Source organism: Danio rerio, chromosome 10 (assembly GCF_049306965.1).
Source record: "Danio rerio strain Tuebingen ecotype United States chromosome 10, GRCz12tu, whole genome shotgun sequence".
NCBI classification, from domain to species: Eukaryota; Metazoa; Chordata; class Actinopteri; order Cypriniformes; family Danionidae; genus Danio; species Danio rerio.
This window is the reverse complement of record NC_133185.1, coordinates 43,148,791-43,162,724: the sequence shown is the minus strand read 5'-3', so window position 1 is coordinate 43,162,724 and position 13,934 is coordinate 43,148,791. Positions and strand designations below refer to the sequence as shown.

General features: G+C 35.8%; 2 long non-coding RNA genes across 6 annotated transcripts in view; one reads left to right on the top strand and one right to left on the bottom strand.

The window, feature by feature from the left end:
• Nucleotides 1-3,648: 3,648 nt before the first annotated feature.
• Nucleotides 3,649-5,974, bottom strand: LOC141376442 (uncharacterized). The gene is made up of 3 exons (XR_012386515.1): nt 5,675-5,974; nt 4,314-5,028; nt 3,649-4,234 (listed from the first exon to the last, which is right to left on the bottom strand). It is a non-coding gene; the product is annotated as an uncharacterized lncRNA (long non-coding RNA).
• A 7,640-nt stretch (nt 5,975-13,614) lies between these two features.
• The window catches only part of LOC103911773 (uncharacterized), a 281,613-nt gene continuing 281,293 nt past the window's right edge, over nt 13,615-13,934 (top strand). For all 5 annotated transcript variants that reach the window (XR_012386505.1, XR_012386506.1, XR_012386503.1 and 2 more), the window contains exon 1: nt 13,615-13,665. This is a non-coding gene — a long non-coding RNA (uncharacterized lncRNA). The remainder of the gene's footprint in view (nt 13,666-13,934) is intronic.

The window sequence follows — 13,934 nt, the reverse complement described above, 5'->3', positions numbered from 1 at the left end:
AAAAGCAAAAGCTGACAATTTTAACATATTTACAAAGTCAGTGTCATGAATATATACAGTAAGTTAGAGATGAAAATGTACTAACTTAAAATGCTAAATTCCCAAGAGTCTTAATATAGGTCCCCATGTGGTTTTAGCTTTTTTCTGTGAAGTTTCAAGACGTAGTTGTTCCATTTGAATGACATAAAGCAGCTCGTTCAACCAGCTCTTATAACAGGGAGCCTTTGGAGATTTCCAATGAAGTAACATCACCCTTTTAGCTGTAATCATGCCAACCATCAGGGCTTGCTGCTGGGTTAACGAAAAGCTATCCATTAAATTAGTATATCCAAAAATAACCAAATTGTTATCAGGTTGGATATCGGTTCCATAAGCACTGGAAAACAATTAAAAAATGCTGGACTAAAACTCATAAAGAACAGGACAAAACCAAAATAAAAGTCCCTTCTGCCCCACCACATCTGTCACATTTAGGAGAGACAGAGGAAAATATTTGACTTTATCTAATTTTAGAGAAATGAAGGGGATGTAAAACTTTAAATTTAATTAATTTATTAATTTAATTAAGCCCCCCTTGAATTATTACAGTAGTTCACTTGTTTATTTTCCCCCCAATCTCTGTTTATTGGAGAGAAGATTTTTTTTTCAACACATTTCTAAACATAATAGTTTTAATAACTTATCTCTAATAACTGATTTATTTTATCTTTGCCATGATGACAGTAAATAATATTTGACTAGATATTTTTCAAGACACTTCTATACAGCCTAAAGTGACATTTAAAGGCTTAACTAGGTTAATTAGATTAACTAGGCAGGTTAGGGTAATTAGGCAAGTTATTGTATAATGATGGTTTGTTCTGCAGATCGAAACAATAATATAGTTTAAAGGGGCTAATAATTTTGACCTTAAAATGGTTTTTAAAATGAAAACTGCTTTTATTCTAGCCCAAATAAAACAAATTAGACTTTCTCCAGAAGAAAAAATATTATCAGACATACTGTGAAAGTTTACTTGCTCTGTCAAACATCATTTGGGAAATATTTAAAAAAAGACTTCAACTGTATGTCTCGAATTTATCGAACCTTTGTTTTTTGTATAATTAAATGTTTTATATAACCACACATATTATGAATAAACACAGTAAAAAGCCTTCTGCGAAGTGTGGTGTGTGTGAAGCTGCTGAAGTGGAGCTGTGCAGCATATTAAAACTCATTATAACAAACATTAACAAATCTAACATCTTTAAAATAGCAAAAGAAGCACTTAAACATCTAGTTTGGATGTTTTCTTACCATTAAACTAAAAAAAGAAAACCACAAAAGCCACCTCAAAATTGACAGGTACACAAAACTGTTTCTGCCTGCAGTGTCTGACCTTGATATAAGATCTAATTCCCTAACACACACTTTAAGACTCCCTGTATATTTATGTATGCACTATTTTCCTAAATGAAGCGTCCAGACACACAGGCAGGCATCTGTGGCTCTGCTTTTCTGTGTTACATGTTAAAGGTTGTAGCAGGAGCAGCATCACGGCATTAGTTACATGTGTGAATGTGTGTGCGCACAACCTCGCTGGCTTCGCTGGGAAGTATGTGTGTGTGTGTGTGTACCCATAGAGCGGCCAGCCAGGCTGCAGATATCATCCATCTCCTTGTCACAAAGCGCCAGGGTTGCTGGGTAGGCAGCAGACAGCCGCTCGGCGCTGAGGATGGAGCTGAATCCTAATTCGGCCGCTCTTCTCCCCCGCCTCCCACGACGGAAAATCGTTAACCTCAGGATTGGAGAACAAAGCAAAGAGCTTTAGCCAGCAAGCTGCTGTTAACACGAAACACACATTAAACACGGCTCAGAGAGACGCGCTTAAATCATGCAAACTAGGTGGCTTTCTGAAGAGCGTGGTGTGTTCCAAAACTTGCCTGCTTAGTCAGCTGTCTTTTAGGGCTGGAACTTAACGAATGACGGATTTACAACACGGTTAGCAAGTCCATCACTTGTAAACTATAAATGCATTTAGTGACTAAACAAGTTGAGTTTGCGTATAAATAATGGTGTGACTTGCCTTCAGTTCATTTCAATAGAGTTTGATTCTAAACCAATACTGTGCTACTCTAAGGGTGCTTTCACACCTGCCTTATTTAGTTCAGTTGAATGGCACTAGAGTTCGTTTTCCCTCTTGGTGCATTTATTTTGGGCAGGTGTGCATGCCGCAATTGTACTCGACTTCATACCAAAAGGTGACCAAAATAGCGTACTGAGACTTGCTTGAAGAGGTGGTCTTGGTATGGTTTCAAACGAACCCTGGAGCAGTTAGTTTGTGGTAAAACTATGATCTGAACTAAAACAGACCCAACCTCAAAAAGTACTGGACCTTTTGGACTAATCCAGCTGCCTTAGGCCAATGTGTTGTGCATTATGGGATATGGAGGGAAAATATTTGTTGACAGCGCTTTCCCGACAGAGAGAGAGAGGGAATACAAGAATACAATACCTGATGGAGCTATGGTATTATTTCTACAAGATGACCATGTCGCAGTTTAGCTAAATTAAATCACGCCTTCTCCTGAAGTGACGTGCGATGCATCAAAACACTGGCTGTTACTCAATTCCAAGATTGCAGAGAACGGACTTGCGTTCTTGTGGAGACCGGTTTTGCCAGGTGTCCTCGGAAGAACGAGCTCAGGAGACCGCAAGGGCAGAGAACGCGTCCTTTGAGAATTGAGATGCTGCGTTCTTCCTGATGGTCACATGACCTTCACGTGTTTTAAATGGGAAATTATTTAAACATTACAGCCTTCATACAACGATTTATTGTTTTTCTCCTTTTCAAAATATATACTTTGCATAAAAACAATATAAATATATGTTGCACAATATGAATAAAACAGATTTTAATACGAGTTTCTGCAAACAAACACCCTTAATGTGTTTATTCCTTTTAAGATGTCCATGGTAATGTTTACTTTCACCGTTTTATTTAGGGAAACTCCTGAGGTAAATAAGTCATATCTCTGAACTTTAATAATAAATCTAAATAAAATGCAGCGCTTCCCACCTCCATTCGCAATGACTTCTGGGACTTCCAGAGCGAGTTCGGTGCTCAAGTCTGCATCGGTGCGTCCTTGATATCAAGAACACATCCGGGAAGTTTCGCGCGTCCTCCGTACTTGCGGTCGATTAAGAATTTTTAGATATTTGGACTACAAACAAGACATAAAATCTAAGTAAGAAAAGCATTGAGTATTGGAACTGAACTTAGGCAGCTGATGATGACGTTTTACAAGAACACGAGGACGCAAGACCGCTGAAGAACGCATATTGTGAAACGGCCACTGTTTTCCAGCCGCGCTTCATTCTCGAAATGTATAGTTTGTCTAAAGCAGAGATACAATCAGTCAGCGCAGTCGTTCCTTCATAATAAAAAGCGACATTTTGTGTCTGCGGGTTTGTTTACTTGTGGGAGTTCATTGGCATTTTCCCGCTCATGAATTCTGACCAATCAATAAGCAGCTTAAGAACTTTGTTTAACAACATCGGGCCAATGAGAGAGAAGGATTTTGTCAGATGAGTGCATTTTGGTTCTTTTACTGATTTAGACCAAAGCCCGCAGTGTGGTGCCAAAACGACCCAAAGACAGCAGAAAATACAACAATGCATCATTTATGCCAAATGAAGCGAACTACAGATGTGAAAGCACCCTATGACATAAGAAACACATATTCCAGTTGTTTTCAGTAGAGTTTGTCTCCCAATTGTGAAACGACTCTAAAAAGAAGACAAAAAACACATCACAAACCCAAATATAGACTTGATTTCAATAGTTTGCTGCTTATCCATAGGTGTGTTACTTTAAAAAGAATAAAAAAACACAAATATTCGAACGCAAACATAAGCTGCACTCACAGAAATAAAGGCATAATCTGTCACAGGAGCGCTACCTTTTCAAAAGGTATATTTGTGTTTCATAACACATTTTTAGACAAACGTAAAGACTTTTTCTTTGTGAATGAACCATTAGTATGTTCATCCAGCCAATCACACTGCAAAAAATGCTTTTCTTTCTTTGATTTTTTGTCTTGTTTGTAGTCCAAATATCTAAAAAATTAATTCGAGAAGAATTTTCTAGACAAGCAAAACATGTTGCCTTCTTTTAAGAAATAATCTGCTAATATTAAGGGATTTTTACCCTAAAACAAGCAAAATAATCTGCCAATGGGGTAAGCAAAATAATCTTGTTTTTCCTTTTGACATAAGATTATTTTGCTTACCCCATTGGCAGATTATTTTGCTTGTTTTAGGGTAAAAATCACTTAATATTAGCAGATTATTTCTTAAAAAAAGGCAACATGTTTTGCTTGTCTAGAAAATTCTTATTGGATTAATAATTTTTAGATATTTGGACTACAAACAAGACAAAAAATCTAAGTAAGAAAAGCATTTTTTGCAGTGCAGAATCAAGCATTCGACAGTGTGTATTTTTCCATCAGGCAGTGTATAGTTGAATGAGGTCACATCATATCTGAAGAGGCAGCTTTATTTCGTAGACCTGTTTTTGCTCTGCTGTCCGTCTGTGTTCGCGAGGACATGCGTTTGTGTTTTTCCAGCTCTTGGAAGTCTCAGCGCAGGCCTCTTTGTTGATGTGAACTCAATGGACTCTCCTGAGTCTGCAGGCCTGGAAAACAGATCCGGTCCCACACACACACAAAGGAAACTTTGATTCAAGGGTGAGTAAAACAAATGCTCTGCTTGTACGTTATCAAACTCCACTGGCCTTCCTTCTGAAGCTCAGCCTCCAGGGATTTCCCATGAAGAGGAGGAGGAGGAAAGAAAAACTGAATTATCTTTTATGCAAACTAAAACATTCGTCTGCTCAGAGTCACAAACCTGAGTCTTGAATCCTGGAGTTTCACTAAAGCGAGGCAGAAGGAGAGATGTTTACTGTGGTTTTCTGGTTCATGACGTGGTGAACTCTTTAACCTGAGTGAGAGTCTGAATCATCACCACTCATCAGCTGATCAGGCCTTACTATAGGGAAACATCACATTATAAAAATATACAGCTGAAGTCAGAATTATTAGCCGCCACTGTATATTTTGTACAATAAAAATTAGCACATTTTAAAGCATAATACTTTTAAAAACTCATTTCTAATAACCAATTTCTTTATCTTTGCCATGATGACATCATATTTTACTAGTTATTTTTCAATATACTAGTATTCAGCTTAAAGTGACATTTAAAGGCTTAATTGTGTTCATATATATATATATATATATATATATATATATATATATATATATATATACATATATATATATTGCTTAAGAGGGCTAATAATATTGACCTTAAAATGGTGTTTAAAAAATTTAAAACGGCTTTTATTCTAGCCAAAATAAAACAAATAAGACTTTCTCCAGAAGAAAAAATATCATAGGAAATACTGTGAAAAAATCCCTGCACTGTTAAACATCATTTGGAAAATATTTTAAAAAGAATAAAATTCAAAGGGGGCTAATAATTTTGACTTCAGCTGTATATATAACTAACTTTTTTTTTAGTGGTTTACAAAAAAAAACACCCAGTAAAACGTTGTTTCAATTTGTGTAGGCCTAATAAAACAATTCATCTAAATGACAATGGAATATTAATCAGCTGTTTGTAATACTTTTACTTTGTGACGACGTTATTTGGTTGAATTTTCCAGGTCTGCCCTGTTATTTTGTCAGATGTAAAAGTGTGATGTTTCTCCTTGATGAAGTGATGATGGTGTCGACTGGATGATGGTGTCTGCTGTCTCTCAGCAGCTCAGCGGTGCTGCTCTTCTGCTGGAGCTCCAGCACAAACACCCGTGCAGCTGCGTGTCAGACATGACAGAAGAAGTAGCCAGAACACGAGCACGCCGACAGATGGAGCCGCCCAACTGTGGAGAGTCCCATCCACAGGACAGCTGGGGGATCAACTCCATCATGGGCTGTTGAGGAACGGGAGCGACGTCAAAACAGACACAAACATGACGAGATCTGGGTGATCCTTAAAAATCTGATGACACAATCTCATGGTTATTTATAGGAATAGTTCATCCAAATATTAAAAATTACTCATTATTTATTCTCCATCAACTGGATCCAAACCTTTTGAGTTACTCTTTCTGTTGAACACAGAAGAAGATATTTTGAAGAATGTTAGAAACCTGTAACCATTGACTTCCATTGAAGGAAAAGCATACTATGAAAGTCAATGGTTACAGGTTTTCAGATTTAAAATATCTTCTTTTCAACAGAAAAAAACAAACTCAAACAAAGGTTTGAAACAAGTGAAAGGTGGAAAAAGGATGACTATTAGGTGGTTAATGAATTTGTATAAACTGCTCACATGTAAATGCCCATGCTTAAAGGGATAGTTCATGCCTAAGGGGATAGTTTACCCCCCCCCCCCCCCACACATACACTTATTGTTTCAAACCTTATGAGTTTCTTTTGCCTTTTAAACAAAAAAGATGTTTAGAAAAAAGCTGAAAATCTGTAACCATTCACTTCCACATTAGGCTTTTAGTTTTTCCTGCAATGAAAGTCAATGGCTGCAGGTTTTCAGATTTCTTTAAAATACATTTTTTTGTGTTCAACAGAAAATATAATTTTTTAAAGGTTTGGAACCTCTTGATCGAGTAATAGTGAGTAAATTTTACATTTTGGGTGAACTATCACTTTAACTTTTCCAAAGTGTTCACACTAGTCAGATTTGGTTTGAAAAAAAATAAAAAATAAAAATAAAAACAGGTCCATATTGATACTACAAAGATACATTGGCCTATAAAGTACCTAACAATTTTAGGAAGTACACTTTTTTTCTTTTAAGACATTCCTATGTATTCTTTAGGTATGTGTGCTACACTTTTTGAAACGTTACCACTTTAGTGCATAACATTAGCACACAGTAAAAATAATACATTTCCAAACAAATTTTAATGAGTAGCCATGAATTAGCCAAAATATAATGTAGTTATATATTTAATCACACACATTTCTACTAGAATGATTCTTTTTTCTATTTAACTTTTATTATTAGCTGGATTAGCTTGTCGGATGGTCATCACACTTTTTTATGTGCCAAAAACATTTTCTTAAGATTTAGAATAAATGAATATAACCCATCGCGCAACAACACCCCCCCATACCCCCCACCCCTCTTCCCGGCAAAAAAAATGAAAACCGTATTGATGTGCTTATACACTGTAAAACCCAAAAAGTTAAGGTAAGTCAAATCTTTTGAGGAAACCAATTGCAACAAACCATTTAAGTTAAAAAAATGTATCCTAATGAGGACTGAGATCTTAATCCATTTGAGTTAACAAAGCAATTTGAGCACAATAAAACCCAATAAATGAAGAGAACTCATTTATTCAACTGAGTACTGTAAACACCAATGAGTTAAGGCAACTCAAACCGTTTGAGGAAACCGATTGCTACAAACCATTTGAGTTAAAAAAATTAATCTATATGAGTACTGTGAACTTACTTCATTTAAGTTGAAGTAATGAGGTATTTAATTAACTCATTAATGCAATTCACCTTTATTTGTATAGCGCTTTTACAATTTAGATTGTGTCAAAGAAGCTTTACATAAAAGAGCATAGTAAGTTGGAACAGGGTAGTTCAGTTTTTAGTGTTTAAGTTCAGTTCAGTTTAGCTCAGTTCAGTGTGGTTTAATACTCACTACTGAGGGCCTAGACACTGAAGAGCAAATCCATCGATGCGCAGCTGTACTAATCCCAAACCATGCAAGCTAGTGGCAACAGCGGAGAGGGAAAAAAAACTTCACCAATTGGCGAGTTGGCATTACCTTCAACACTGTGTTCAAAACTCTTTTCAAATGAGTAGAATTAACTTTCAGTCAATTTTGAGTTAAATACACTCATTTCATTTGTGGTAAAGTTGACTGTTGTGTTTTACAGTGTATGTATTATTTTTAAAATACAAATTTATCACATAATATATCATTAGGGAAAACAATCTATCAAGGCTTTAAATTAAAAACTGCCTATTAAGGCAAAGTCAATTGTCATTAATAGGCAAATAACAAACTGGCCAGTACAATTTCCTGTCAGAATTTGGCCACTTGAATAATAAAAAAATATCATAATAATATTAATAATGTAGAGCTTGCAGTTAAACTAATATTTTTTTTCGCAATTGACAGCAAGAACAAACATGAAAGCGTTGTCTGATTGACAAGCAGCTCCTAATTATGTGTAAAAGTATTTAAAGAGCTAAATAGGACTAATTTACACCCCATTTCGAAAGTAAAACTAGCATTGCAGTGTGGGTGAGAGGGGGGCAGTTTTTCAATGAAACCTGGTCATGCTGTGGTTCTGTGACTGCTGGTGTTGTTTGCTGTATGATTAAAATTATGACTGTTAAAGTAACTAGGTTAATTTCGATTTTAATAAATAAAAATTCAACATTAATCTGATATTTCGGGCGTTTTGGTGGGTTTTGGACAGCTTTCGGGCTGGAAAATGTCAGCTATATCATGTGACCTTTGTATTACGTGGGTCTTTCGAACCACCGTTAAAGGTATACAACGATAAATACATCATGCTAACTAAATGCAAACTTAGAAGTGAGTCGCTACATTAAATGTACACTGAATGGATATCTAATTAAAGATTTGACAAAAATGTTATTGCGTTAGTAAATTACCCATCACTATTTTGTTGGATGACAGGAAAGGTAATGTAAATGTGAAGAAGCGCAGTATCTTTACATGCTACACGTTGTGGGTTATTGTAGCCTGAAGCCTGTTGGCCTACGCTTCCACTTTTCCAGAATTATTATTATGAAGTTTGCGTTGCCATGGCAGCAGGAGTACTGCGGCGCTGGTGGTCAGCACAGGTGAGTTTTCTGACCCCGGGCTCTAGTTGACCACTCATACTGATGAGAAAGCAGCTCTTCAAACTCCAGCACAAACATCACCTCTGACAGCAGAGATGAGCGCTAATGTGGAATTACAGCCCAATCATTCTGCTGGTTAGTGGACTGACATTTAATACATCAGCCTTGAAGACACCTGAGCTCTTGAATGTATGCATTACATCCGTTTTCTGCAGGATTCCCCCTCACAGATGTTTGGTGGTTCTGGTGTGACGCACTGTGTGGGGGGCTCAATCACCTGCATATGGCTTCCTATCAAAACAAAAGGCTCTAATTATTTTTTAAATGTTCTGATGCTTACAGTAAGGGTGTGTTAAAGCTGAGATCTGGCTGTCATGTGGGTTTAGACTAGACATGTAATGTTGTGCTATATTAAATATAGTAACAGATGTTAGCTGCACCTAAAGATAAACAGGGGGAAAATCCACGCAGTTACTGCAGAAGTAGTTCAAATGGAGTTTAGAGCCTGTGTTTGTGAATGGAGCTGCATAATAAAAATAAATCTTGACAGTGCAGTGCAATCTGAGCTGCATCCAATGCTTTTTAATGGGCTCACCTAACCCCACCCCTGCATCCAGATACTATTGGGTTTTTTATTCTCCCGTGGCTTGTTCTGGCTATTTGATTTTCTGTTCAACACTGATGACATCTAGTGGGCAACCACATTATTACATAATGTGATTTCTTCTTAATGGGTTTAAAGAGGTAGTGCACCCAAAAATACAATTTTAAAGACATTGATTTATATATAGGCAACATGGTGATTCTGTGGTTAGCATTGACACTTCACAGTGAAAAGGTCGCTATAGGTGAATTTAATAAACTATACTGTCTATAGTGTATGAGTGAATAGATGTTTTCCAGGAGTGGGTTGGGCCCAGCTGGAAGGGCATCCACTGTGTAAAACGTATGCAGGATAAGTTGGCGGTTCATTCTTCTGTGGTGACCCCTGATGAATAAGGGACTAAGCCAGGGGCGTTGCTAGACATAAAGCTCTACTGGGGCACAGTAATATATATATATATATATATATATATATATATATATATATATATATATATATATATATATATAAGCAATATCACACAAGTAGCAGTGCGATATGGCTGTATATCAGCACTGGTGGGAGAGGCCACAGGCTGAGTGCCTTAGTGCTCCCACCAGTGCGATATACAGCCATATCGCACTGCTACTCGTGTGATATTGCGTTTATACAACAGTTTGATGGCATAATTGTGAATATAAAAACAAAATCAAACATGGAGAGTCTCAAAAACCCTTTTGTATGAGGAACTACTTTCTTCCGCGTTGAATTCAAATCATAAGCTGACAGTTAAACAGTTGAGCATGCATCTTTTAAACTTTAGATCTGTAGTGTCTGCTTTTTGCTGGCTGTATGTGGGCGGAGTAATACACAAAGGGTAAAGAGGCTGTACGGGTGCTGATATTACTTAAATATATCACGGCTATCATCCAATCAGATTCAAGAACCAGGCAGAACTGTTATATATATATACTGATATAACATATATATATATATATATATATATATATATATATATATATATATATATATATATATATGTGTGTGTTTGTGTGTGTGTGTGTGTGTGTTTGTGTGTGTGTGTGTGTGTGTGTGTGTGTGATTAAAACTAAATAACAGTATTATTATTAATATACAATTATTATTCTAAATAGATAACAGAATTTAATGTGCTCAGTTTGCTTTTTAATTAAACTACATTGCTTTCTCCAGCCTTGGTTCAGTTGCACATGGAGAATAATGTCTTTATTCTGGGATTACCACTCTTAATAAATACACTTGCATTTAAAGTAAATCATCTCAAAGCATTTACTAGGGGCCCTGGCGATTTTTACTGGGGCACGTGCCTTAGTAAATGGGGTCTAGCAACGCCCCTGTCACTAGTCACTAAGCCGAAGGAATATGAATGATTTATATATTATTTTGTACTACAGATGTTGATATCGATTTACAACATGCTTCAGAATATTTTTTCTTGTGTTAATAGATTTAAAGGGATAGTTCAACCATAAGCTAAAAAGCTGCCATTAACTCACATCTCCCACTTGTTTTCAGTTTAACACATTATATTTAAAAATTATATAGATTTATATTATTATTTGGTACTATAGATATCGATATCGCATTACAACCTTCTTCAAAATATTTTATTTTGTGTTAAATAGAAAAAAAAAACCTTATGAATCTTTGTAACCACTTGAGGGTGAGTATTGAGTACATTTCTATGTTGGGTGAACTATCTCTTAAAAAGCATAATCAACAATTATTGATTTTCAGTGGGGTATATGCACACAGACTTTTAATTTTCAGCCAGGCAGCCCAAGGGCTTCCGGTGAACTGTCTTTCATTACAAATTTGCCACGTTTAAGATCTGATTTCTTTAAAAATCAGTGATCTTCACTGCCTGCTAGATATACGATGAAGTGGGTCTCAGAACGAACAAGAAGCACTGCATTAAATTCCATTTTTCCCCACCATGTCTTTAAAACATGACAGTTTATTAACCCCAGTGCTTTCAATGGAATTTATGCGCTAACCTGACAGTGCCAGTGGTTACAACGATCTTTCATCTCATTTTACGCTTGAACAACCAAATGAATGCTTAAGTCTATTTAACTGAATGTATTGTAATTACATTACAGCATTGATGCTGTAAAAACAACCTTGTGAAATTTATAATAATCACATTAAGCTTTTACAGGAAGTTTGTCGTTGTCTTTAAAACTCTAGCTGTGCATAGAGCCCATTGTCTGATTGCAATATTGGCCAGTGATATACATTGATAAGGAAAATTAATTTAAATTGGGCCACTTTGAGTCCTTAATGACTATAGGATAACTACATTAAGCTTATTTCCAGTCAAAGTGATGATGAATACTGAAACACTGAACATATTAATGAAATGCATCAATGTACCTGAAGAAGTCTTGGGGATTTACAAAATGGCTACCAACACTTTACGCTTTGTAGCCTGTACCCATTGTGTCATTTACACCTGTCTTAGTATGCGAAAAGAAAAGAAAAAGCTACATTATTTCTGTGATTATTTAGATGATATAAGTATGTGGATTAACGATAAAAAAATATAATGTTCAGCTTCTGGTACAGACAAATTTACAAGCCATCAATTTATCATAAGCAGGCGAGATTTTTAATTGTCTGATTCACATTGTGTAGATTGGAATATTGGCCTGTGATAGACTTTGATGAGGTAAATTGGTTGAAAATGAGCCACTTTGAGTGATAACCAGCCTATTTCCAGTCAAAGTGATGATGAATACTGTAACACTGAACATATTTCCATCTAATGACATGCATTCATGTTCCTGAAAAAGTCTTGGGTATTCATAAAATGGCAACCAAAACTTTACGCCTTGTATAGGCAAGCTAGCCATTGTACCATATACACCTATCCTAGTATGCAAAAAGAAAAGGATACATTATTTACGTGATTATTTAGACGATATAAGTATGTGGATTAAAGATTAAATCATAACGTTCAGTTTCTTGTACAGGCAAATTTACAGGGCATCAACTTATCGTTAGCAAGTGCCAATTTTCTTTAATAGCCTATTCTACTGAGGAAAATGTCATTTAGGTTACTTCTTAGTGTGTAATAATAGCACCAAATCTAAATTTTGGGTGAACTAGGCTATTTTAAGCCCTTATACCTGAGCTTTAGTGCTTTGATAGCAAATAAATCAACAATTTGAAATAAAATTATTGGGTAGGCAAGCACTTGCTTTAAATAAGCCATGAACATAATCCGTTCAGCCATTAGTACATTTTTACATGTATGTTGGGTGAACTATCTCTTCAAAAGCATAATCCACGACTGTATTCGTCTGATTCACATTGTGTAGATTGGAATATTGACCTGTAATAGACATTGATGAGGTAAATTTCTTAAAATTGTGTCACTTTGAGTGATAACCAGCCTATTTCCAGTCAGAATGATGATGAATACTGAAACACTGAACATATTTCCATCTAATGACATGCATTCATGTTCCTGAGGAAGTCTTGGGGATTCATAAAATGGCTACCGACACTTTACGCTTTGTGGCCTAGCCTTTGCGTCATATATACACCTGTCTTAGTATGCGAAAAGAAAAAAAAGATACATTATTTACGTGATTATTTAGGCGATTAATTGAACATTTGAACATTTTAAGACATTTTTTAAATTGAACATTTTTAAGGCAATTTTTGTTTTCATTTTAGCCAGGGCATCTGAAAATATTTTAAGTTCTTTAATGAGTAATGGAGGAGTTTTGAAATATCTACATTTATGAATAAAATATTTGGCTAACACAATTATCATATTTATTAAATCGTGCAAAGCAGAGCAATCTTTAGTAATTCCATATAGTACATCTTGTAATGTAAAAGTCAAACCTTCAGCATCCACATTTTTTTATTTTCAACCAGTCTTGTACTTTTTTCCAAAATGATTGAACGGCGCGCAAGAGAAAAATATGTGTTCTGTGTCTTCACTAAAGTGTTTACATAAACGGCATGGTGAGTTTTCTAAGTTAAATTTTAGGTGTAAGAATCTATTAGAAGGGGGCTTTCCCGCCCTTTGGGAAGCAAACATGGCTAGAATGAACACAATAACCTCCGTCGCACTTCCGGTTTGGCAAACTAACTGAAGTCAGTTCAAATAATGCGGTGAAAGCTGGATGTACGGTAGGTTTAGCCACTTTATTATGTTGGTAATCAAAATACGGTTGTATTTAAACGTGACAATAATGTTTCCAAATATTTCCACGTCATTTAAGCTCTGCTTGATGTAATTTGTTGATTTTATAAAGTTTTTTTTATATTCGATGGCTTAAATTCTCTATACCCAGTTTCATTGATTGTTTACAGTTTAGCAGAAGCGTTAGCTCACATAAGCGTCATGTGGTGAAGGAAAAAGGTGTATTTCTTAGCATAAAACCGACAAAACATCTTAC